Source organism: Engystomops pustulosus, chromosome 4 (genome assembly GCF_040894005.1).
Source record: "Engystomops pustulosus chromosome 4, aEngPut4.maternal, whole genome shotgun sequence".
Classification (NCBI taxonomy): domain Eukaryota; kingdom Metazoa; phylum Chordata; class Amphibia; order Anura; family Leptodactylidae; genus Engystomops; species Engystomops pustulosus.
The window spans coordinates 214,478,406-214,497,590 of record NC_092414.1 but is presented as its reverse complement, the minus strand read 5'-3'; the positions used below and the strand labels follow the sequence as shown (position 1 = coordinate 214,497,590).

The 19,185-nt window shown below is 43.9% G+C and overlaps 26 non-coding genes across 26 annotated transcripts; all 26 read left to right on the top strand.

Annotated features, from left to right (window-relative positions):
* The first annotated feature begins 268 nt into the window (after nucleotides 1–268).
* On the top strand, nucleotides 269–340 carry TRNAW-CCA (transfer RNA tryptophan (anticodon CCA)). Its single transcript has one exon. It is a non-coding gene; the product is annotated as a tRNA-Trp (tRNA).
* Nucleotides 341–607: 267 nt separating this feature from the next.
* On the top strand, nucleotides 608–679 carry TRNAW-CCA (transfer RNA tryptophan (anticodon CCA)). The gene has a single exon. It is a non-coding gene; the product is annotated as a tRNA-Trp (tRNA).
* Nucleotides 680–1,221: 542 nt separating this feature from the next.
* Nucleotides 1,222–1,303, top strand: TRNAS-CGA (transfer RNA serine (anticodon CGA)). Its single transcript has one exon. It is a non-coding gene; the product is annotated as a tRNA-Ser (tRNA).
* A 375-nt stretch (nucleotides 1,304–1,678) lies between these two features.
* TRNAW-CCA (transfer RNA tryptophan (anticodon CCA)) lies at nucleotides 1,679–1,750 on the top strand. The gene has a single exon. It is a non-coding gene; the product is annotated as a tRNA-Trp (tRNA).
* A 470-nt stretch (nucleotides 1,751–2,220) lies between these two features.
* Nucleotides 2,221–2,292, top strand: TRNAW-CCA (transfer RNA tryptophan (anticodon CCA)). Its single transcript has one exon. It is a non-coding gene; the product is annotated as a tRNA-Trp (tRNA).
* A 267-nt stretch (nucleotides 2,293–2,559) lies between these two features.
* TRNAW-CCA (transfer RNA tryptophan (anticodon CCA)) lies at nucleotides 2,560–2,631 on the top strand. The gene has a single exon. It is a non-coding gene; the product is annotated as a tRNA-Trp (tRNA).
* A 542-nt stretch (nucleotides 2,632–3,173) lies between these two features.
* TRNAS-CGA (transfer RNA serine (anticodon CGA)) lies at nucleotides 3,174–3,255 on the top strand. Its single transcript has one exon. It is a non-coding gene; the product is annotated as a tRNA-Ser (tRNA).
* A 375-nt stretch (nucleotides 3,256–3,630) lies between these two features.
* TRNAW-CCA (transfer RNA tryptophan (anticodon CCA)) lies at nucleotides 3,631–3,702 on the top strand. The gene has a single exon. It is a non-coding gene; the product is annotated as a tRNA-Trp (tRNA).
* Nucleotides 3,703–4,172: 470 nt separating this feature from the next.
* On the top strand, nucleotides 4,173–4,244 carry TRNAW-CCA (transfer RNA tryptophan (anticodon CCA)). Its single transcript has one exon. It is a non-coding gene; the product is annotated as a tRNA-Trp (tRNA).
* Nucleotides 4,245–4,511: 267 nt separating this feature from the next.
* TRNAW-CCA (transfer RNA tryptophan (anticodon CCA)) lies at nucleotides 4,512–4,583 on the top strand. The gene has a single exon. It is a non-coding gene; the product is annotated as a tRNA-Trp (tRNA).
* A 7,511-nt stretch (nucleotides 4,584–12,094) lies between these two features.
* Nucleotides 12,095–12,176, top strand: TRNAS-CGA (transfer RNA serine (anticodon CGA)). Its single transcript has one exon. It is a non-coding gene; the product is annotated as a tRNA-Ser (tRNA).
* A 375-nt stretch (nucleotides 12,177–12,551) lies between these two features.
* TRNAW-CCA (transfer RNA tryptophan (anticodon CCA)) lies at nucleotides 12,552–12,623 on the top strand. The gene has a single exon. It is a non-coding gene; the product is annotated as a tRNA-Trp (tRNA).
* A 470-nt stretch (nucleotides 12,624–13,093) lies between these two features.
* TRNAW-CCA (transfer RNA tryptophan (anticodon CCA)) lies at nucleotides 13,094–13,165 on the top strand. Its single transcript has one exon. It is a non-coding gene; the product is annotated as a tRNA-Trp (tRNA).
* A 267-nt stretch (nucleotides 13,166–13,432) lies between these two features.
* TRNAW-CCA (transfer RNA tryptophan (anticodon CCA)) lies at nucleotides 13,433–13,504 on the top strand. Its single transcript has one exon. It is a non-coding gene; the product is annotated as a tRNA-Trp (tRNA).
* Nucleotides 13,505–13,771: 267 nt separating this feature from the next.
* On the top strand, nucleotides 13,772–13,843 carry TRNAW-CCA (transfer RNA tryptophan (anticodon CCA)). The gene has a single exon. It is a non-coding gene; the product is annotated as a tRNA-Trp (tRNA).
* Nucleotides 13,844–14,385: 542 nt separating this feature from the next.
* TRNAS-CGA (transfer RNA serine (anticodon CGA)) lies at nucleotides 14,386–14,467 on the top strand. Its single transcript has one exon. It is a non-coding gene; the product is annotated as a tRNA-Ser (tRNA).
* A 375-nt stretch (nucleotides 14,468–14,842) lies between these two features.
* On the top strand, nucleotides 14,843–14,914 carry TRNAW-CCA (transfer RNA tryptophan (anticodon CCA)). Its single transcript has one exon. It is a non-coding gene; the product is annotated as a tRNA-Trp (tRNA).
* A 470-nt stretch (nucleotides 14,915–15,384) lies between these two features.
* TRNAW-CCA (transfer RNA tryptophan (anticodon CCA)) lies at nucleotides 15,385–15,456 on the top strand. The gene has a single exon. It is a non-coding gene; the product is annotated as a tRNA-Trp (tRNA).
* A 267-nt stretch (nucleotides 15,457–15,723) lies between these two features.
* TRNAW-CCA (transfer RNA tryptophan (anticodon CCA)) lies at nucleotides 15,724–15,795 on the top strand. Its single transcript has one exon. It is a non-coding gene; the product is annotated as a tRNA-Trp (tRNA).
* Nucleotides 15,796–16,062: 267 nt separating this feature from the next.
* TRNAW-CCA (transfer RNA tryptophan (anticodon CCA)) lies at nucleotides 16,063–16,134 on the top strand. Its single transcript has one exon. It is a non-coding gene; the product is annotated as a tRNA-Trp (tRNA).
* Nucleotides 16,135–16,676: 542 nt separating this feature from the next.
* TRNAS-CGA (transfer RNA serine (anticodon CGA)) lies at nucleotides 16,677–16,758 on the top strand. The gene has a single exon. It is a non-coding gene; the product is annotated as a tRNA-Ser (tRNA).
* Nucleotides 16,759–17,133: 375 nt separating this feature from the next.
* TRNAW-CCA (transfer RNA tryptophan (anticodon CCA)) lies at nucleotides 17,134–17,205 on the top strand. The gene has a single exon. It is a non-coding gene; the product is annotated as a tRNA-Trp (tRNA).
* Nucleotides 17,206–17,675: 470 nt separating this feature from the next.
* On the top strand, nucleotides 17,676–17,747 carry TRNAW-CCA (transfer RNA tryptophan (anticodon CCA)). The gene has a single exon. It is a non-coding gene; the product is annotated as a tRNA-Trp (tRNA).
* Nucleotides 17,748–18,014: 267 nt separating this feature from the next.
* On the top strand, nucleotides 18,015–18,086 carry TRNAW-CCA (transfer RNA tryptophan (anticodon CCA)). Its single transcript has one exon. It is a non-coding gene; the product is annotated as a tRNA-Trp (tRNA).
* Nucleotides 18,087–18,628: 542 nt separating this feature from the next.
* Nucleotides 18,629–18,710, top strand: TRNAS-CGA (transfer RNA serine (anticodon CGA)). Its single transcript has one exon. It is a non-coding gene; the product is annotated as a tRNA-Ser (tRNA).
* A 375-nt stretch (nucleotides 18,711–19,085) lies between these two features.
* Nucleotides 19,086–19,157, top strand: TRNAW-CCA (transfer RNA tryptophan (anticodon CCA)). Its single transcript has one exon. It is a non-coding gene; the product is annotated as a tRNA-Trp (tRNA).
* The last annotated feature ends 28 nt before the right edge of the window (nucleotides 19,158–19,185 follow it).

The window sequence follows — 19,185 nt, the reverse complement described above, 5'->3', positions numbered from 1 at the left end:
TGAACTCAACAGCCGTTGAGGTTAACTGTCCTTTTCCTATATGAACTGTTAGAGAAATGGTTATTTTTCTTCAGACACTTACTGTCTGCTTGAGTGTCCACTAACCACCAGGTTTTTTTGTATGTATCCTGAGTTTAAGTGTTTTGGAGTTTTTCGGAAATATGGCTTTGTTTTCATTTCCATATGAATTATTCATCATTATCAGTCAAGTTCCTAATTTTCAACTGGAATTAAGCGTGAAGCTCCACTAACTGCTGCCGCCCAAAGTGACTTCGTGGCGCAACGGTAGCGCGTCTGACTCCAGATCAGAAGGTTGCGTGTTCAAATCACGTCGGGGTCAGTTGACGTTTTGCTCATTGTGTCGATAATACAACATGGTCTTTTGAGCCGCTCCCATTCCATCATGGAAATTATGGTCTACGATCCTTAGTTATTCCTTCCTTTTTGTAACTAGCTAGAAACAAAGTGGCAAATTTGGTTGCCTTTAAATTCTCTGTTTTTTCCTTTATGAAATTGTCAATGCATTGAATAAAGATTTGTATTAATCATTTAGAATTATAAATGACCAATTTGGCATCAAAGACTGCGAAAAGCCTGCCTGGCCAAAGACCGCGTGGCGCAACGGTAGCGCGTCTGACTCCAGATCAGAAGGTTGCGTGTTCAAATCACGTCGTGGTCAGTCATCATTTTAAACTCTCTGTCTATACAAAAACATAGTCTTTCTCACCGCTGGCACTGTTACGGTAGCATTCCGTCCCACAATGCTTACACTTCCGCATCTCCTTGTATTTTGCTATTAGGAGGAAGTGAACATTGTCATCTCTTATCACGTGTTTTCCATCCTTTATCAAAAAATGTTGATCTGTTGAATTAACATTTATTGAGATTAAGTTTTAGAGTGCAAGAGAAAACGCAGTCAAAGAAAGCAAACTCATTAAAGTCTTTGATTTTAGGGTGGCTCTTAAAACTGATCGATTGAAAGTAACTTATCTTATGAAACTGCTTCGTGATTGATTTTACAGGGGATGAAACATTGAGCTGTCTCTTCTCTTGAACCTTAGAGAATGCGAACCTCAGCCTATGGCAAGCAATCACACCAAAAGATTCTCCATGCTTGAGCCTACCTAAAGACAACCAGACATGTAACCAGAGTCCCGTATATTAACGCATCCAACAAAACGACACTTTTCACATGAGATTTGAACTTTTGACTAAAGTTCAGCTGTGATGGCCGAGTGGTTAAGGCGTTGGACTCGAAATCCAATGGGCTCTCCCCGCACAGGTTCAAATCCTGTTCACAGCGCAGGCTTTTAGTTATATACACGCACACACAGGCTAGTTAATAAAATAAGAACTATGAATGTGCACCTTAGTGAGACATTTCTTGGAATTTCTCCAGTTAGAAAATAAGAAAGTGAGCCTCACCAAATTGACATGGAAGCTGGTTTAGCATCGTTTTCTTATAGGAATGGTTAAAGAACTGGTTACCTTTCTTCAGATGCTTACTATCTGATTCAGTTTCCACTAAACACAAGATTTTTTGATGCTTCCTCAATTTTAGTGTTTTGGAATTTTGGAAATATGGATTTTTTCATATTTCCATATGAATTATTCAGCATTATCTGTCCAATTCCTAATTTTCATCCAGAACTTAGTGTCAACCTTTAGCACCAACAGAGACCTCGTGGCGCAACGGTAGCGCGTCTGACTCCAGATCAGAAGGTTGCGTGTTCAAATCACGTCGGGGTCAGTCATTGTTTTAAGCACTCTGTCTGTACCAAAACATAGTTTTTCAGACCACTCCCCCTCTTTCGATAAAATGGCATCCCACAATGCTTAGATGTCCATTTCTCCTTGTCTTTAGCCTTTAGGAGAGAACAAAATGGCAATTTTCCAATAAGATCGGAATATTTTGCAACCGTTAAGCTGTTGTGGCAGAGTGGTTAAGGTGTTGAACTCAACAGCCGTTGAGGTTAACTGTCCTTTTCCTATATGAACTGTTAGAGAAATGGTTATTTTTCTTCAGACACTTACTGTCTGCTTGAGTGTCCACTAACCACCAGGTTTTTTTGTATGTATCCTGAGTTTAAGTGTTTTGGAGTTTTTCGGAAATATGGCTTTGTTTTCATTTCCATATGAATTATTCATCATTATCAGTCAAGTTCATAATTTTCAACTGGAATTAAGCATGAAGCTCCACTAACTGCTGCCGCCCAAAGTGACCTCGTGGCGCAACGGTAGCGCGTCTGACTCCAGATCAGAAGGTTGCGTGTTCAAATCACGTCGGGGACAGTTGACGTTTTGCTCATTGTGTCGATAATACAACATGGTCTTTTGAGCCGCTCCCATTCCATCATGGAAATTATGGTCTACGATCCTTAGTTATTCCTTCCTTTTTGTAACTAGCTAGAAACAAAGTGGCAAAATTGGTTGCCTTTAAATTCTCTGTTTTTTCCTTTATGAAATTGTCAATGCATTGAATAAAGATTTGTATTAATCATTTAGAATTATAAATGACCAACTTGGCATCAAAGACTGCGAAAAGCCTGCCTGGCCAAAGACCGCGTGGCGCAACGGTAGCGCGTCTGACTCCAGATCAGAAGGTTGCGTGTTCAAATCACGTCGTGGTCAGTCATCATTTTAAACTCTCTGTCTATACAAAAACATAGTCTTTCTCACCGCTGGCACTGTTACGGTAGCATTCCGTCCCACAATGCTTACACTTCCGCATCTCCTTGTATTTTGCTATTAGGAGGAAGTGAACATTGTCATCTCTTATCACGTGTTTTCCATCCTTTATCAAAAAATGTTGATCTGTTGAATTAACATTTATTGAGATTAAGTTTTAGAGTGCAAGAGAAAACGCAGTCAAAGAAAGCAAACTCATTAAAGTCTTTGATTTTAGGGTGGCTCTTAAAACTGATCGATTGAAAGTAACTTATCTTATGAAACTGCTTCGTGATTGATTTTACAGGGGATGAAACATTGAGCTGTCTCTTCTCTTGAACCTTAGAGAATGCGAACCTCAGCCTATGGCAAGCAATCACACCAAAAGATTCTCCATGCTTGAGCCTACCTAAAGACAACCAGACATGTAACCAGAGTCCCGTATATTAACGCATCCAACAAAACGACACTTTTCACATGGGATTTGAACTTTTGACTAAAGTTCAGCTGTGATGGCCGAGTGGTTAAGGCGTTGGACTCGAAATCCAATGGGGTCTCCCCGCACAGGTTCAAATCCTGTTCACAGCGCAGACTTTTACTTATATACACGCACACACAGGCTAGTTAATAAAATAAGAACTATGAATGTGCACCTTAGTGAGACATTTCTTGGAATTTCTCCAGTTAGAAAATAAGAAAGTGAGCCTCACCAAATTGACATGGAAGCTGGTTTAGCATCGTTTTCTTATAGGAATGGTTAAAGAACTGGTTACCTTTCTTCAGATGCTTACTATCTGATTGAGTTTCCACTAAACACAAGATTTTTTGATGCTTCCTCAATTTTAGTGTTTTGGAATTTTGGAAATATGGATTTTTTCATATTTCCATATGAATTATTCAGCATTATCTGTCCAATTCCTAATTTTCATCCAGAACTTAGTGTCAACCTTTAGCACCAACAGAGACCTCGTGGCGCAACGGTAGCGCGTCTGACTCCAGATCAGAAGGTTGCGTGTTCAAATCACGTCGGGGTCAGTCATTGTTTTAAGCACTCTGTCTGTACCAAAACATAGTTTTTCAGACCACTCCCACTCTTTCGATAAAATGGCATCCCACAATGCTTAGATGTCCATTTCTCCTTGTCTTTAGCCTTTAGGAGAGAACAAAATGGCAATTTTCCAATAAGATCGGAATATTTTGCAACCGTTAAGCTGTTGTGGCAGAGTGGTTAAGGTGTTGAACTCAACAGCCGTTGAGGTTAACTGTCCTTTTCCTATATGAACTGTTAGAGAAATGGTTATTTTTCTTCAGACACTTACTGTCTGCTTGAGTGTCCACTAACCACCAGGTTTTTTTGTATGTATCCTGAGTTTAAGTGTTTTGGAGTTTTTCGGAAATATGGCTTTGTTTTCATTTCCATATGAATTATTCATCATTATCAGTCAAGTTCCTAATTTTCAACTGGAATTAAGCGTGAAGCTCCACTAACTGCTGCCGCCCAAAGTGACCTCGTGGCGCAACGGTAGCGCGTCTGACTCCAGATCAGAAGGTTGCGTGTTCAAATCACGTCGGGGTCAGTTGACGTTTTGCTCATTGTGTCGATAATACAACATGGTCTTTTGAGCCGCTCCCATTCCATCATGGAAATTATGGTCTACGATCCTTAGTTATTCCTTCCTTTTTGTAACTAGCTGGAAACAAAGTGGCAAAATTGGTTGCCTTTAAATTCTCTGTTTTTTCCTTTATGAAATTGTCAATGCATTGAATAAAGATTTGTATTAATCATTTAGAATTATAAATGACCAACTTGGCATCAAAGACTGCGAAAAGCCTGCCTGGCCAAAGACCGCGTGGCGCAACGGTAGCGCGTCTGACTCCAGATCAGAAGGTTGCGTGTTCAAATCACGTCGTGGTCAGTCATCATTTTAAACTCTCTGTCTATACAAAAACATAGTCTTTCTCACCGCTGGCACTGTTACGGTAGCATTCCGTCCCACAATGCTTACACTTCCGCATCTCCTTGTATTTTGCTATTAGGAGGAAGTGAACATTGTCATCTCTTATCACGTGTTTTCCATCCTTTATCAAAAAATGTTGATCTGTTGAATTAAGATTTATTGAGATTAAGTTTTAGAGTGCAAGAGAAAACGCAGTCAAAGAAAGCAAACTCATTAAAGTCTTTGATTTTAGGGTGGCTCTTAAAACTGATCGATTGAAAGTAACTTATCTTATGAAACTGCTTCGTGATTGATTTTACAGGGGATGAAACATTGAGCTGCCTCTTCTCTTGAACCTTAGAGAATGCGAACCTCAGCCTATGGCAAGCAATCACACCAAAAGATTCGCCATGCTTGAGCCTACCTAAAGACAACCAGACATGTAACCAGAGTCCCGTACATTAACGCATCCAACTAGAGATGAGCGAGCACTAAAATGCTCGGGTACTCGTTATTCGAGACGAACTTTTCCCGATGCTCGAGTGCTCGTTTCGAGTAACGAGCCCCATTGAAGTCAATGGGAGACTCGAGCATTTTTCAAGGGGACCAAGGCTCTGCACAGGGAAGCTTGGCCAAACACCTGGGAACCTCAGAAAAGGATGGAAACACCACGGAAATGGACAGGAAACAGCAGGGGCAGCATGCATGGATGCCTCTGAGGCTGCTTAATCGCACCATTATGCCAAAATTATGGGCAACAGCATGGCCATGACAGAGTGACAGAATGAAGCTAGATAGCATCTAAAACATCCAATAATTGACCCTGACACTATAGGGGACGGCATGCAGAGGCAGCGGCAGCAGCGGAAGGCTAGAGAGTGGCATGGCGACATACCCTAAATGGACTCAGGCTTCAAACCAATGGGTAGCAGAGAGGAACCAAAGAAGGTGAGCAAGAAGCGCTCAAATAATATTGGTACATGATAAAAGTTTGCCAGTATATTTTGTGGATTACACAGCAGGGTGGCGACAAAGTTAACATGGAAGCCATGAAAACAATCCAAAATTCTGCCTGACACAGCTCGTTTGATAAGGGGACGATGTATGGAGGCAGTGAACTAGTAGTAGATTAAAGGTACTGCAGTTAAAACTATGTTAGTTGGTTCTTGGCATGGAGCTGGCGCTCCGCTGCCAGGCGAGCTTTTCGCCAATCCAAGCCCCTGTCTCTAGGCTACTCCCCAAACAGCACTTCTAAGAACCTTTCGGATAAGATCAAGTGTAGTAGCGTTCTTATAAGTTTGGGATATGGCGGGTGAGGGGAATGTAAACATCTGCGCAAGAAGCGCTGAAATAATATCCGTAAATGAAAAAAGTTTTCCAGTATATTTTGTGGCTTACACAGCAGGGTGGCGACAAAGTTAACAAGTTTGATGTGGAATGCCCTGCAATAGCTCTTGGGCGGTGTGCCTTTTATCACCTAGGCTCAGCAGTTTGAGCACCGCCTGCTGTCGCTTAGCAACGGCACTGCTGCTGTGCCTAGAGCTACCGACTGATGGCGCCATGCCCACGGATGGTAATTCGGAGGAGGAGGAGGTGGAGGAGGGGTGGGAGGATTTGGAGGTATAGTAGGCCTTTGAGACCTGGACCGAGGTAGGCCCCGCAATCCTCTGCGTTGGCAGTATATGACCAGCCCCAGGGTCAGACTCGGTCCCAGCCTGCACCAAGTTAAGTGTAGTAGCGTTCTTATAAGTTTGGGATATGGCGGGTGAGGGGAATGTAAACAGATGCGCAAGAAGCGCATGATGCGCATGGAGCTGGCGCTCCGCTGCTAGGCAAGCTTTCGCCAATCCAAGCCCCTGTCTCTAGGCTACTCCCCAAACAGCACTTCTAAGAACCTTTTGTATAAGATCAAGTGTAGTAGCGTTCTTATAAGTTTAGGATATGGCGGGTGAGGGGAATGTAAACAGATGCGCAAGAAGCGCATGATGCGCATGGAGCTGGCGCTCCGCTGCTAGGCGAGCTTTCGCCAATCCAAGCCCCTGTCTCTAGGCTACTCCCCAAACAGCACTTCTAAGAACCTTTTGTATAAGATCAAGTGTAGTAGCGTTCTTATAAGTTTAGGATATGGCGGGTGAGGGGAATGTAAACAGATGCGCAAGAAGCGCTGAAATAATATCCGTAAATGGTAAAAGTTTGCCAGTGTATTTTGTGGATAACACAGCAGGGTGGCGACAAAGTTAACAACTTTGATGTGGAATCCATGAAAACAACCCAAATTTCGGCCTGACAAACCTCGTTTGATAAAGGGACGATGTATGGAGGCAGCTATATGGACGACTTTTGGAGGTAGCAATGAAGACAACGTGTGGAGGCTGCTATGGAGACAATTCAATTTGGATAGTGCCTGTATGTGGCAGTCCAAAAAATTTTTCAAACCAGAGGAGCAGGTAGGTGGCCCTCCAGAAAAATGGAATAGATTGAGTGCCTGTATGTGGCAGTCCAAAAAATTTTTCAAACCAGAGGAGCAGGTAGGTGGCCCTCCAGAAAAATGGAATAGATTGAGTGCCTGTATGTGGCAGTCCAAAAAAGTTTTTAAACCAGAGGAGCAGGTAGGTGGCCCTCCAGAAAAATGGAATAGATTGAGTGCCTGTATGTGGCAGTCCAAAAAATTTTTCAAACCAGAGGAGCAGGTAGGTGGCCCTCCAGAAAAATGGAATAGATTGAGTGCCTGTATGTGGCAGTCCCAAAAAATTGTTTAAAACAGAGGACCGGAAAGGTGGCCCTCCAGAAAAATTGAATAGATTGAGTGCCTGTATGTGGCACTCCCAAAAATTGTTTAAAACAGAGGACCGTGTCGGTGGCCCTCCAGAAAAATTAAATGCATAAAGTACTATACCTAGAGCCAGTGGGCCCTGTCAAAAAACAGCCAGTTTCCTCTGCTTTACTGTAGAAAGAGGAGGAGAAGGAGGAAAATGAGGAGGAGGAGGAGTGGATAAATTATTCAGGTTGAGCTTCCTTCACCTGCTGGAGATTTGAAATTAGGAGAAATCCATGCTTTATTCATCTTGATAAGCGTCAGCCTGTCAGCGCTGTCAGTCGACAGGCGTGTACGCTTATCGGTGATGATGCCACCAGCTGCACTGAAAACCCGCTCTGACAAGACGCTAGCGGCAGGGCAGGCAAGAACCTCCAAGGCGTAGAGCGCCAGTTCGTGCCACATGTCCAGCTTTGAAACCCAGTAGTTGTAGGGAGCTGTGTGATCATTTAGGACGATGGTATGGTCAGCTACGTACTCCCTCACCATCTTTCTGTAAAGATCAGCCCTACTCTGCCGAGACTGGGGACAGGTGACAGTGTCTTGCTGGGGTGACATAAAGCTGGCAAAAGCCTTGTAAAGCGTACCCTTGCCAGTGCTGGACAAGCTGCCTGCTCGCCTACTCTCCCTCGCTACTTGTCCCGCAGAACTACGCACTCTGCCGCTAGCGCTGTCAGAAGGGAAATACTGTTTCAGCTTGTGCACCAGGGCCTGCTGGTATTCATGCATTCTCACACTCCTTTCCTCTCCAGGGATGAGAGTGGAAAGATTTTGCTTGTACCGTGGGTCCAGGAGAGTGAACACCCAGTAATCGGTGCTGGAATAAATTCTTTGAACGCGAGGGTCACGGGATAGGCAGCCTAGCATGAAATCTGCCATATGCGCCAGAGTACCAACGCGTAAGAATTCACTCCCCTCACTGGCCTGACTGTCCATTTCCTCCTCCTCCAACTCCTCCAACTCCTCTTCTTCTGCCCATACACGCTCAACAGTGTAGGACTCAACAATGGTCCCCTCTTGTGTCTCGCCAACATTCTCCTCCTCTTCCTCCTCATCCTCCTCCACCTCCACCTCCTCCGATATGCGCTGAGAAACAGACCTAATGGTGCTTTGGCTATCAACAAGGGATTCTTCTTCCCCTGTCTCTTGTGAGGAGCGCAAAGCTTCCGACTTCATGCTGACCAGAGAGTTTTTCAACAGGCCAAGCAGCGGGATGGTGAGGCTGATGATGGCGGCATCGCCACTGACCATCTGTGTTGACTCCTCAAAGTTACTCAGCACCTGACAGATATCAGACATCCACGTCCACTCCTCATTGTAGACTTGAGGAAGCTGACTGACCTGACTACCAGTTCTGGTGGAAGTTGACATCTGGCAGTCTACAATCGCTCGGCGCTGCTGGTAAACTCTGGATAACATGGTCAGTGTTGAATTCCACCTCGTGGGCACGTCGCACAACAGTCGGTGAGCGGGCAGTTGGAGGCGGCGCTGCGCTGCCCTGAGAGTGGCAGCATCTGTGCTGGACTTCCTGAAATGCGCACAGATGCGGCGCACCTTCGTGAGCAAATCAGACAGATTGGGGTATGTCTTGAGGAAACGCTGAACTATCAGATTTAACACATGGGCCAGGCATGGCACATGTGTCAGTCTGCCGAGTTGCAGAGCCGCCACCAGGTTACGGCCGTTGTCACACACAACCATGCCTGGCTTCAGGTTCAGCGGTGCCAGCCACAGATCAGTCTGCGCCGTGATGCCCTGTAATAGTTCTTGGGCGGTGTGCCTTTTATCGCCTAGGCTCAGCAGTTTGAGCACCGCCTGCTGTCGCTTAGCGACGGCACTGCTGCTGTGCCTAGAGCTACCGACTGATGGCGCCATGCCCACGGATGGTCGTTCGGAGGAGGAGGTGGAGGAGGGGTGGGAGGAGGAGGAGGCATAGTAGGCCTCAAACACCTGGACCGAGGTAGGCCCCGCAATCCTCGGCGTCGGCAGTATATGACCAGCCGCAGGGTCACACTCGGTCCCAGCCTCCACCAAGTTAACCCAATGTGCCGTCAGAGATATATAGTGGCCCTGCCCGGCAGCACTCGTCCACGTGTCCGTGGTCAGGTGGACCTTGTCAGAAACGGCGTTGGTCAGGGCACGGATTATGTTGTCTGACACGTGCTGGTGCAGGGCTGGGACGGCACATCGGGAAAAGTAGTGGCGGCTGGGGACCGAATACCGAGGGGCGGCCGCCGCCATGAGGCTGCGAAAGGCCTCGGTCTCTACTAGCCTATAGGGCAGCATCTCCAGGCTTAGCAATCTGGAGATGTGCACATTAAGGGCTTGGGCGTGCGGGTGGGTTGCACTATATTTGCGTTTCCGCTCCAGCGTCTGGGGTATGGAGAGCTGAACGCTGGTGGATGCTGTGGAGGATCGTGGAGGTGACGATGGGGTTTTTGTGGCAGGGTCCTGGGCAGGGGGCTGACTATCAGCTGACACAGGGGAAGGAGCAGTGGTGTGCACGGCCGGAGGTGAACGCGCTTGTTGCCACTGAGTGGGGTGTTTAGCATTCATATGCCTGCGCATACTGGTGGTAGTTAAGCTAGTAGTGGTGGAACCCCTGCTGATCCTGGTTTGGCAAATGTGGCACACCACAGTCCGTCGGTCATCCGGTGTTTCCTTAAAGAACCTCCAGACTTCTGAAAATCTAGCCCTCGCCGCAGGAGCCCTCGCCACGGGAGCTTCACTAGTTGACACATTTGGCGCTGATGCACCAGCTCTGGCCCTGCCTCTCCGTCTGGCCCCACCACTGCCTCTTCCAACCTGTTCTGGTCGAGGACTCTCCTCCGTCTCAGAAGCACTGTGTTCACCCGGCCTCTCAACCCAGCTTGGGTCTGTCACCTCATCATCCTCCGATCCCTCAGTCTGCTCCCCCCTCGGACTTCCTGCCCTGACAACAACTTCCCCACTGTCTGACAACCGTGTCTCCTCATCGTCGGACACCTCTTTACACACTTCTTCCACTACGTCAACAAGGTCATCATCACCCACAGACTGCGACTGGTGGAAAACCTGGGCATCGGAAAATTGCTCATCAGCAACCGGACAAGTGGTTTGTGACTGTGGGAAGGGTCCAGAAAACAGTTCCTCAGAGTATGCCGGTTCAAATGGCAAATTTTGCTGGGAGGGGGCAGACTGGGGGGGAGGAGGCTGAGGTGCAGGAGCTGGAGGAGTGCCGATTTCGGTGACATGGGTGGACTGCGTGGAAAACTGACTGGTGGACAAATTGCTCGAAGCATTGTCGGCAATCCACGACATCACCTGTTCGCACTGTTCTGGCCTCAACAGTGCTCTACCACGATTCCCAGTAACTTCAGACATGAACCTAGGGAGTGTAGCTCTGCGGCGTTCCCCTGCTCCCTCATAAGCAGGTGGTGTCTCACCCCGCCCAGGACCACGGCCTCTGACCCCTGCAGTAGTTGGACGCCCACGTCCCCGCCCTCGTCCTCTACCCCTAGCCCTCGGGTTAAACATTTTGAAAATGAGAGTTATAACTTGTATTTTTTTTTTAACTTTTTTTTTTTTTTTTGTTTTTTTTTTGTGTTTTTTAGTTTTTAAAACCAAACGATGCTATCCTATTGCTATGGCTATTTTCTAGCCAAGTATTACAGCACACTACTATGCCAGATGAGATGACGCTGAGTTATGAAAAAAATAAACGTAAAATAAAAAAGGAAATGGCAGACTGTGCCTAATTGAAATACAACCCCGGGCCCTAAAAAATTTTCCCACTTCGGTCTTTGCGATGGATATGTGCGTCACTAAAACACAGTGGTCGCAAGTCTGACTCCAAATTGCTCCCAATTTGATAGTAGATGCACTGCAGCAAGTACAGCCACCAGCAGATCAACCAGAAATCAAATATATATAACGCTACTGTAGGCGTAATTAAGACGTTTGTATTCTCCTATGGCTATTTTCTAGCCAAGTATTACAGCACACTACTATGCCAGATGAGATGACGCTGAGTTATGAAAAAAATAAACGTAAAATAAAAAGAAACTGGCAGACTGTGCCTAATTCTACTCAAACCCCTAATAAATTTTCCCACTTTGGTGTTTGAGGTGGATATGTGTGTCACTAAGAGCTAAACACAACGGTAGCAAGTCCCCCTGCTAATTCCTCACAATATGGTACTAGCTGCAAATAAATAAAAAAAAAATATATAACGTTATTGTAGCCCTAAGAAGGGCTGTTGGGTTCTTTTAGAATCACTCCTGCCTAACAGTAAGCTAATAGAACACCCTAACGCTTTCCCTGAGCAGCAGCAGCTCTCTCCCTAGCGGCATCCAGACAGAGAATGATCCGAGCAGCGCGGGCAGCGGCTAGTCTATCCCAGGGTCACCTGATCTGGCCAGCCAACCACTGCTATCTACGTGTAAGGGTACCACGTCATGCTGGGTGGAGTGCAGAGTCTCCTGGCTTGTGATTGGCTCTGTTTCTGGCCGCCAAAAAGCAAAACGGCGGGAGCTGCCATTTTCTCGAGCGGGCGAAATACTCGTCCGAGCAACGAGCAGTTACGAGTACGCTAATGCTCGATCGAGCATCAAGCTCGGACGAGTATGTTCGCTCATCTCTACATCCAACAAAACGACACTTTTCACATGGGATTTGAACTTTTGACTAAAGTTCAGCTGTGATGGCCGAGTGGTTAAGGCGTTGGACTCGAAATCCAATGGGGTCTCCCCGCACAGGTTCAAATCCTGTTCACAGCGCAGACTTTTAGTTATATACACGCACACACAGGCTAGTTAATAAAATAAGAACTATGAATGTGCACCTTAGTGAGACATTTCTTGGAATTTCTCCAGTTAGAAAATAAGAAAGTGAGCCTCACCAAATTGACATGGAAGCTGGTTTAGCATCGTTTTCTTATAGGAATGGTTAAAGAACTGGTTACCTTTCTTCAGATGCTTACTATCTGATTCAGTTTCCACTAAACACAAGATTTTTTGATGCTTCCTCAATTTTAGTGTTTTGGAATTTTGGAAATATGGATTTTTTCATATTTCCATATGAATTATTCAGCATTATCTGTCCAATTCCTAATTTTCATCCAGAACTTAGTGTCAACCTTTAGCACCAACAGAGACCTTGTGGCGCAACGGTAGCGCGTCTGACTCCAGATCAGAAGGTTGCGTGTTCAAATCACGTTGGGGTCCGTCATTGTTTTAAGCACTCTGTCTGTACCAAAACATAGTCTTTCAGACCACTCCCACTCTTTCGATAAAATGGCATCCCACAATGCTTAGATGTCCATTTCTCCTTGTCTTTAGCCTTTAGGAGAGAACAAAATGGCAATTTTCCAATAAGATCGGAATATTTTGCAACCGTTAAGCTGTTGTGGCAGAGTGGTTAAGGTGTTGAACTCAACAGCCGTTGAGGTTAACTGTCCTTTTCCTATATGAACTGTTAGAGAAATGGTTATTTTTCTTCAGACACTTACTGTCTGCTTGAGTGTCCACTAACCACCAGGTTTTTTTGTATGTATCCTGAGTTTAAGTGTTTTGGAGTTTTTCGGAAATATGGCTTTGTTTTCATTTCCATATGAATTATTCATCATTATCAGTCAAGTTCCTAATTTTCAACTGGAATTAAGCGTGAAGCTCCACTAACTGCTGCCGCCCAAAGTGACCTCGTGGCGCAACGGTAGCGCGTCTGACTCCAGATCAGAAGGTTGCGTGTTCAAATCACGTCGGGGTCAGTTGACGTTTTGATCATTGTGTCGATAATACAACATGGTCTTTTGAGCCGCTCCCATTCCATCATGGAAATTATGGTCTACGATCCTTAGTTATTCCTTCCTTTTTGTAACTAGCTAGAAACAAAGTGGCAAATTTGGTTGCCTTTAAATTCTCTGTTTTTTCCTTTATGAAATTGTCGATGCATTGAATAAAGATTTGTATTAATCATTTAGATTTATAAGTGACCAACTTGGCATCAAAGACTGCGAAAAGCCTGCCTGGCCAAAGACCTCGTGGCGCAACGGTAGCGCGTCTGACTCCAGATCAGAAGGTTGCGTGTTCAAATCACGTCGGGGTCAGTTGACATTTTGATCATTGTGTCGATAATACAACATGGTCTTTTGAGCCGCTCCCATTCCATCATGGAAATTATGGTCTACGATCCTTAGTTATTCCTTCCTTTTTGTAACTAGCTAGAAACAAAGTGGCAAATTCGGTTGCCTTTAAATTCTCTGTTTTTTCCTTTATGAAATTGTCGATGCATTGAATAAAGATTTGTATTAATCATTTAGAATTATAAATGACCAACTTGGCATCAAAGACTGCGAAAAGCCTGCCTGGCCAAAGACCTCGTGGCGCAACGGTAGCGCGTCTGACTCCAGATCAGAAGGTTGCGTGTTCAAATCACGTCGTGGTCAGTCATCATTTTAAACTCTCTGTCTATACAAAAACATAGTCTTTCTCACCGCTGGCACTGTTACGGTAGCATTCCGTCCCACAATGCTTACACTTCCGCATCTTTTTGTATTTTGCTATTAGGAGGAAGTGAACATTGTCATCTCTTATCACGTGTTTTCCATCCTTTATCAAAAAATGTTGATCTGTTGAATTAAGATTTATTGAGATTAAGTTTTAGAGTGCAAGAGAAAACGCAGTCAAAGAAAGCAAACTCATTAAAGTCTTTGATTTTAGGGTGGCTCTTAAAACTGATCGATTGAAAGTAACTTATCTTATGAAACTGCTTCGTGATTGATTTTACAGGGGATGAAACATTGAGCTGCCTCTTCTCTTGAACCTTAGAGATTGCGAACCTCAGCCTATGGCAAGCAATCACACCAAAAGATTCGCCATGCTTGAGCCTACCTAAAGACAACCAGACATGTAACCAGAGTCCCGTATATTAACGCATCCAACAAAACGACACTTTTCACATGGGATTTGAACTTTTGACTAAAGTTCAGCTGTGATGGCCGAGTGGTTAAGGTGTTGGACTCGAAATCCAATGGGGTCTCCCCGCACAGGTTCAAATCCTGTTCACAGCGCAGACTTTTAGTTATATACACGCACACACAGGCTAGTTAATAAAATAAGAACTATGAATGTGCACCTTAGTGAGACATTTCTTGGAATTTCTCCAGTTAGAAAATAAGAAAGTGAGCCTCACCAAATTGACATGGAAGCTGGTTTAGCATCGTTTTCTTATAGGAATGGTTAAAGAACTGGTTACCTTTCTTCAGATGCTTACTATCTGATTCAGTTTCCACTAAACACAAGATTTTTTGATGCTTCCTCAATTTTAGTGTTTTGGAATTTTGGAAATACGGATTTTTTCATATTTCCATATGAATTATTCAGCATTATCTGTCCAATTCCTAATTTTCATCCAGAACTTAGTGTCAACCTTTAGCGCCAGCAGAGACCTCGTGGCGCAACAGTAGCGCGTCTGACTCCAGATCAGAAGGTTGCGTGTTCAAATCACGTCGGGGTCAGTCATTGTTTTAAGCAATCTGTCTGTACCAAAACATAGTTTTTCAGACCACTCCCACTCTTTTGATAAAATGGCATCCCACAATGCTTAGATGTCCATTTCTCCTTGTCTTTAGCCTTTAGGAGAGAACAAAATGGCAATTTTCCAATAAGATCGGAATATTTTGCAACCGTTAAGCTGTTGTGGCAGAGTGGTTAAGGTGTTGAACTCAACAGCCGTTGAGGTTAACTGTCCTTTTCCTATATGAACTGTTAGAGAAATGGTTATTTTTCTTCAGACACTTACTGTCTGCTTGAGTGTCCACTAACCACCAGGTTTTTTTGTATGTATCCTGAGTTTAAGTGTTTTGGAGTTTTTCGGAAATATGGCTTTGTTTTCATTTCCATATGAATTATTCATCATTATCAGTCAAGTTCCTAATTTTCAACTGGAATTAAGCGTGAAGCTCCACTAACTGCTGGCGCCCAAAGTGACCTCGTGGCGCAACGGTAGCGCGTCTGACTCCAGATCAGAAGGTTGCGTGTTCAAATCACGTCGGGGTCAGTTGACGTTTTGCTCATTGTGTCGATAATACAACATGGTCTTTTGAGCCGCTCCCATTCCATCATGGAAATTATGGTCTACGATCCTTAGTTATTCCTTCCTTTTTGTAACTAGCTAGAAACAAAGTGGCAAATTTGGTTGCCTTTAAATTCTCTGTTTTTTCCTTTATGAAATTGTCGATGCATTGAATAAAGATTTGTATTAATCATTTAGATTTATAAGTGACCAACTTGGCATCAAAGACTGCGAAAAGCCTGCCTGGCCAAAGACCTCGTGGCGCAACGGTAGCGCGTCTGACTCCAGATCAGAAGGTTGCGTGTTCAAATCACGTCAGGGTCAGTTGACGTTTTGCTCATTGTGTCGATAATACAACATGGTCTTTTGAGCCGCTCCCATTCCATCATGGAAATTATGGTCTACGATCCTTAGTTATTCCTTCCTTTTTGTAACTAGCTAGAAACAAAGTGGCAAATTTGGTTGCCTTTAAATTCTCTGTTTTTTCCTTTATGAAATTGTCGATGCATTGAATAAAGATTTGTATTAATCATTTAGAATTATAAATGACCAACTTGGCATCAAAGACTGCGAAAAGCCTGCCTGGCCAAAGACCGCGTGGCGCAACGGTAGCGCGTCTGACTCCAGATCAGAAGGTTGCGTGTTCAAATCACGTCGTGGTCAGTCATCATTTTAAACTCTCTGTCTATACAAAAACATAGTCTTTCTCACCGCTGGCACTGTTACGGTAGCATTCCGTCCCACAATGCTTACACTTCCGCATCTCCTTGTATTTTGCTATTAGGAGGAAGTGAACATTGTCATCTCTTATCACGTGTTTTCCATCCTTTATCAAAAAATGTTGATCTGTTGAATTAACATTTATTGAGATTAAGTTTTAGAGTGCAAGAGAAAACGCAGTCAAAGAAAGCAAACTCATTAAAGTCTTTGATTTTAGGGTGGCTCTTAAAACTGATCGATTGAAAGTAACTTATCTTATGAAACTGCTTCGTGATTGATTTTACAGGGGATGAAACATTGAGCTGTCTCTTCTCTTGAACCTTAGAGAATGCGAACCTCAGCCTATGGCAAGCAATCACACCAAAAGATTCTCCATGCTTGAGCCTACCTAAAGACAACCAGACATGTAACCAGAGTCCCGTATATTAACGCATCCAACAAAACGACACTTTTCACATGGGATTTGAACTTTTGACTAAAGTTCAGCTGTGATGGCCGAGTGGTTAAGGCGTTGGACTCGAAATCCAATGGGGTCTCCCCGCACAGGTTCAAATCCTGTTCACAGCGCAGACTTTTAGTTATATACACGCACACACAGGCTAGTTAATAAAATAAGAACTATGAATGTGCACCTTAGTGAGACATTTCTTGGAATTTCTCCAGTTAGAAAATAAGAAAGTGAGCCTCACCAAATTGACATGGAAGCTGGTTTAGCATCGTTTTCTTATAGGAATGGTTAAAGAACTGGTTACCTTTCTTCAGATGCTTACTATCTGATTCAGTTTCCACTAAACACAAGATTTTTTGATGCTTCCTCAATTTTAGTGTTTTGGAATTTTGGAAATATGGATTTTTTCATATTTCCATATGAATTATTCAGCATTATCTGTCCAATTCCTAATTTTCATCCAGAACTTAGTGTCAACCTTTAGCACCAACAGAGACCTCGTGGCGCAACGGTAGCGCGTCTGACTCCAGATCAGAAGGTTGCGTGTTCAAATCACGTCGGGGTCAGTCATTGTTTTAAGCACTCTGTCTGTACCAAAACATAGTTTTTCAGACCACTCCCACTCTTTCGATAAAATGGCATCCCACAATGCTTAGATGTCCATTTCTCCTTGTCTTTAGCCTTTAGGAGAGAACAAAATGGCAATTTTCCAATAAGATCGGAATATTTTGCAACCGTTAAGCTGTTGTGGCAGAGTGGTTAAGGTGTTGAACTCAACAGCCGTTGAGGTTAACTGTCCTTTTCCTATATGAACTGTTAGAGAAATGGTTATTTTTCTTCAGACACTTACTGTCTGCTTGAGTGTCCACTAACCACCAGGTTTTTTTGTATGTATCCTGAGTTTAAGTGTTTTGGAGTTTTTCGGAAATATGGCTTTGTTTTCATTTCCATATGAATTATTCATCATTATCAGTCAAGTTCCTAATTTTCAACTGGAATTAAGCGTGAAGCTCCACTAACTGCTGCCGCCCAAAGTGACCTCGTGGCGCAACGGTAGCGCGTCTGACTCCAGATCAGAAGGTTGCGTGTTCAAATCACGTCGGGGTCAGTTGACGTTTTGCTCATTGTGTCGATAATACAACATGGTCTTTTGAGCCGCTCCCATTCCATCATGGAAATTATGGTCTACGATCCTTAGTTATTCTTTCCTTTTTGTAACTAGCTAGAAACAAAGTGGCAAAATTGGTTGCCTTTAAATTCTCTGTTTTTTCCTTTATGAAATTGTCAATGCATTGAATAAAGATTTGTATTAATCATTTAGAATTATAAATGACCAACTTGGCATCAAAGACTGCGAAAAGCCTGCCTGGCCAAAGACCTCGTGGCGCAACGGTAGCGCGTCTGACTCCAGATCAGAAGGTTGCGTGTTCAAATCACGTCGTGGTCAGTCATCATTTTAAACTCTCTGTCTATACAAAAACATAGTCTTTCTCACCGCTGGCACTGTTACGGTAGCATTCCGTCCCACAATGCTTACACTTCCGCATCTCCTTGTATTTTGCTATTAGGAGGAAGTGAACATTGTCATCTCTTATCACGTGTTTTCCATCCTTTATCAAAAAATGTTGATCTGTTGAATTAAGATTTATTGAGATTAAGTTTTAGAGTGCAAGAGAAAACGCAGTCAAAGAAAGCAAACTCATTAAAGTCTTTGATTTTAGGGTGGCTCTTAAAACTGATCGATTGAAAGTAACTTATCTTATGAAACTGCTTCGTGATTGATTTTACAGGGGATGAAACATTGAGCTGTCTCTTCTCTTGAACCTTAGAGAATGCGAACCTCAGCCTATGGCAAGCAATCACACCAAAAGATTCTCCATGCTTGAGCCTACCTAAAGACAACCAGACATGTAACCAGAGTCCCGTATATTAACGCATCCAACAAAACGACACTTTTCACATGGGATTTGAACTTTTGACTAAAGTTCAGCTGTGATGGCCGAGTGGTTAAGGCGTTGGACTCGAAATCCAATGGGGTCTCCCCGCACAGGTTCAAATCCTGTTCACAGCGCAGACTTTTAGTTATATACACGCACACACAGGCTAGTTAATAAAATAAGAACTATGAATGTGCACCTTAGTGAGACATTTCTTGGAATTTCTCCAGTTAGAAAATAAGAAAGTGAGCCTCACCAAATTGACATAGAAGCTGGTTTAGCATCGTTTTCTTATAGGAATGGTTAAAGAACTGGTTACCTTTCTTCAGATGCTTACTATATGAATCAGTTTCCACTAAAAACAAGATTTTTTGATGCTTCCTCAATTTTAGTGTTTTGGAATTTTGGAAATATGGATTTTTTCATATTTCCATATGAATCATTCAGCATTATCTGTCCAATTCCTAATTTTCATCCAGAACTTAGTGTCAACCTTTAGCACCAACAGAGACCTCGTGGCGCAACGGTAGCGCGTCTGACTCCAGATCAGAAGGTTGCGTGTTCAAATCACTTCGGGGTCAGTCATTGTTTTAAGCACTCTGTCTGTAC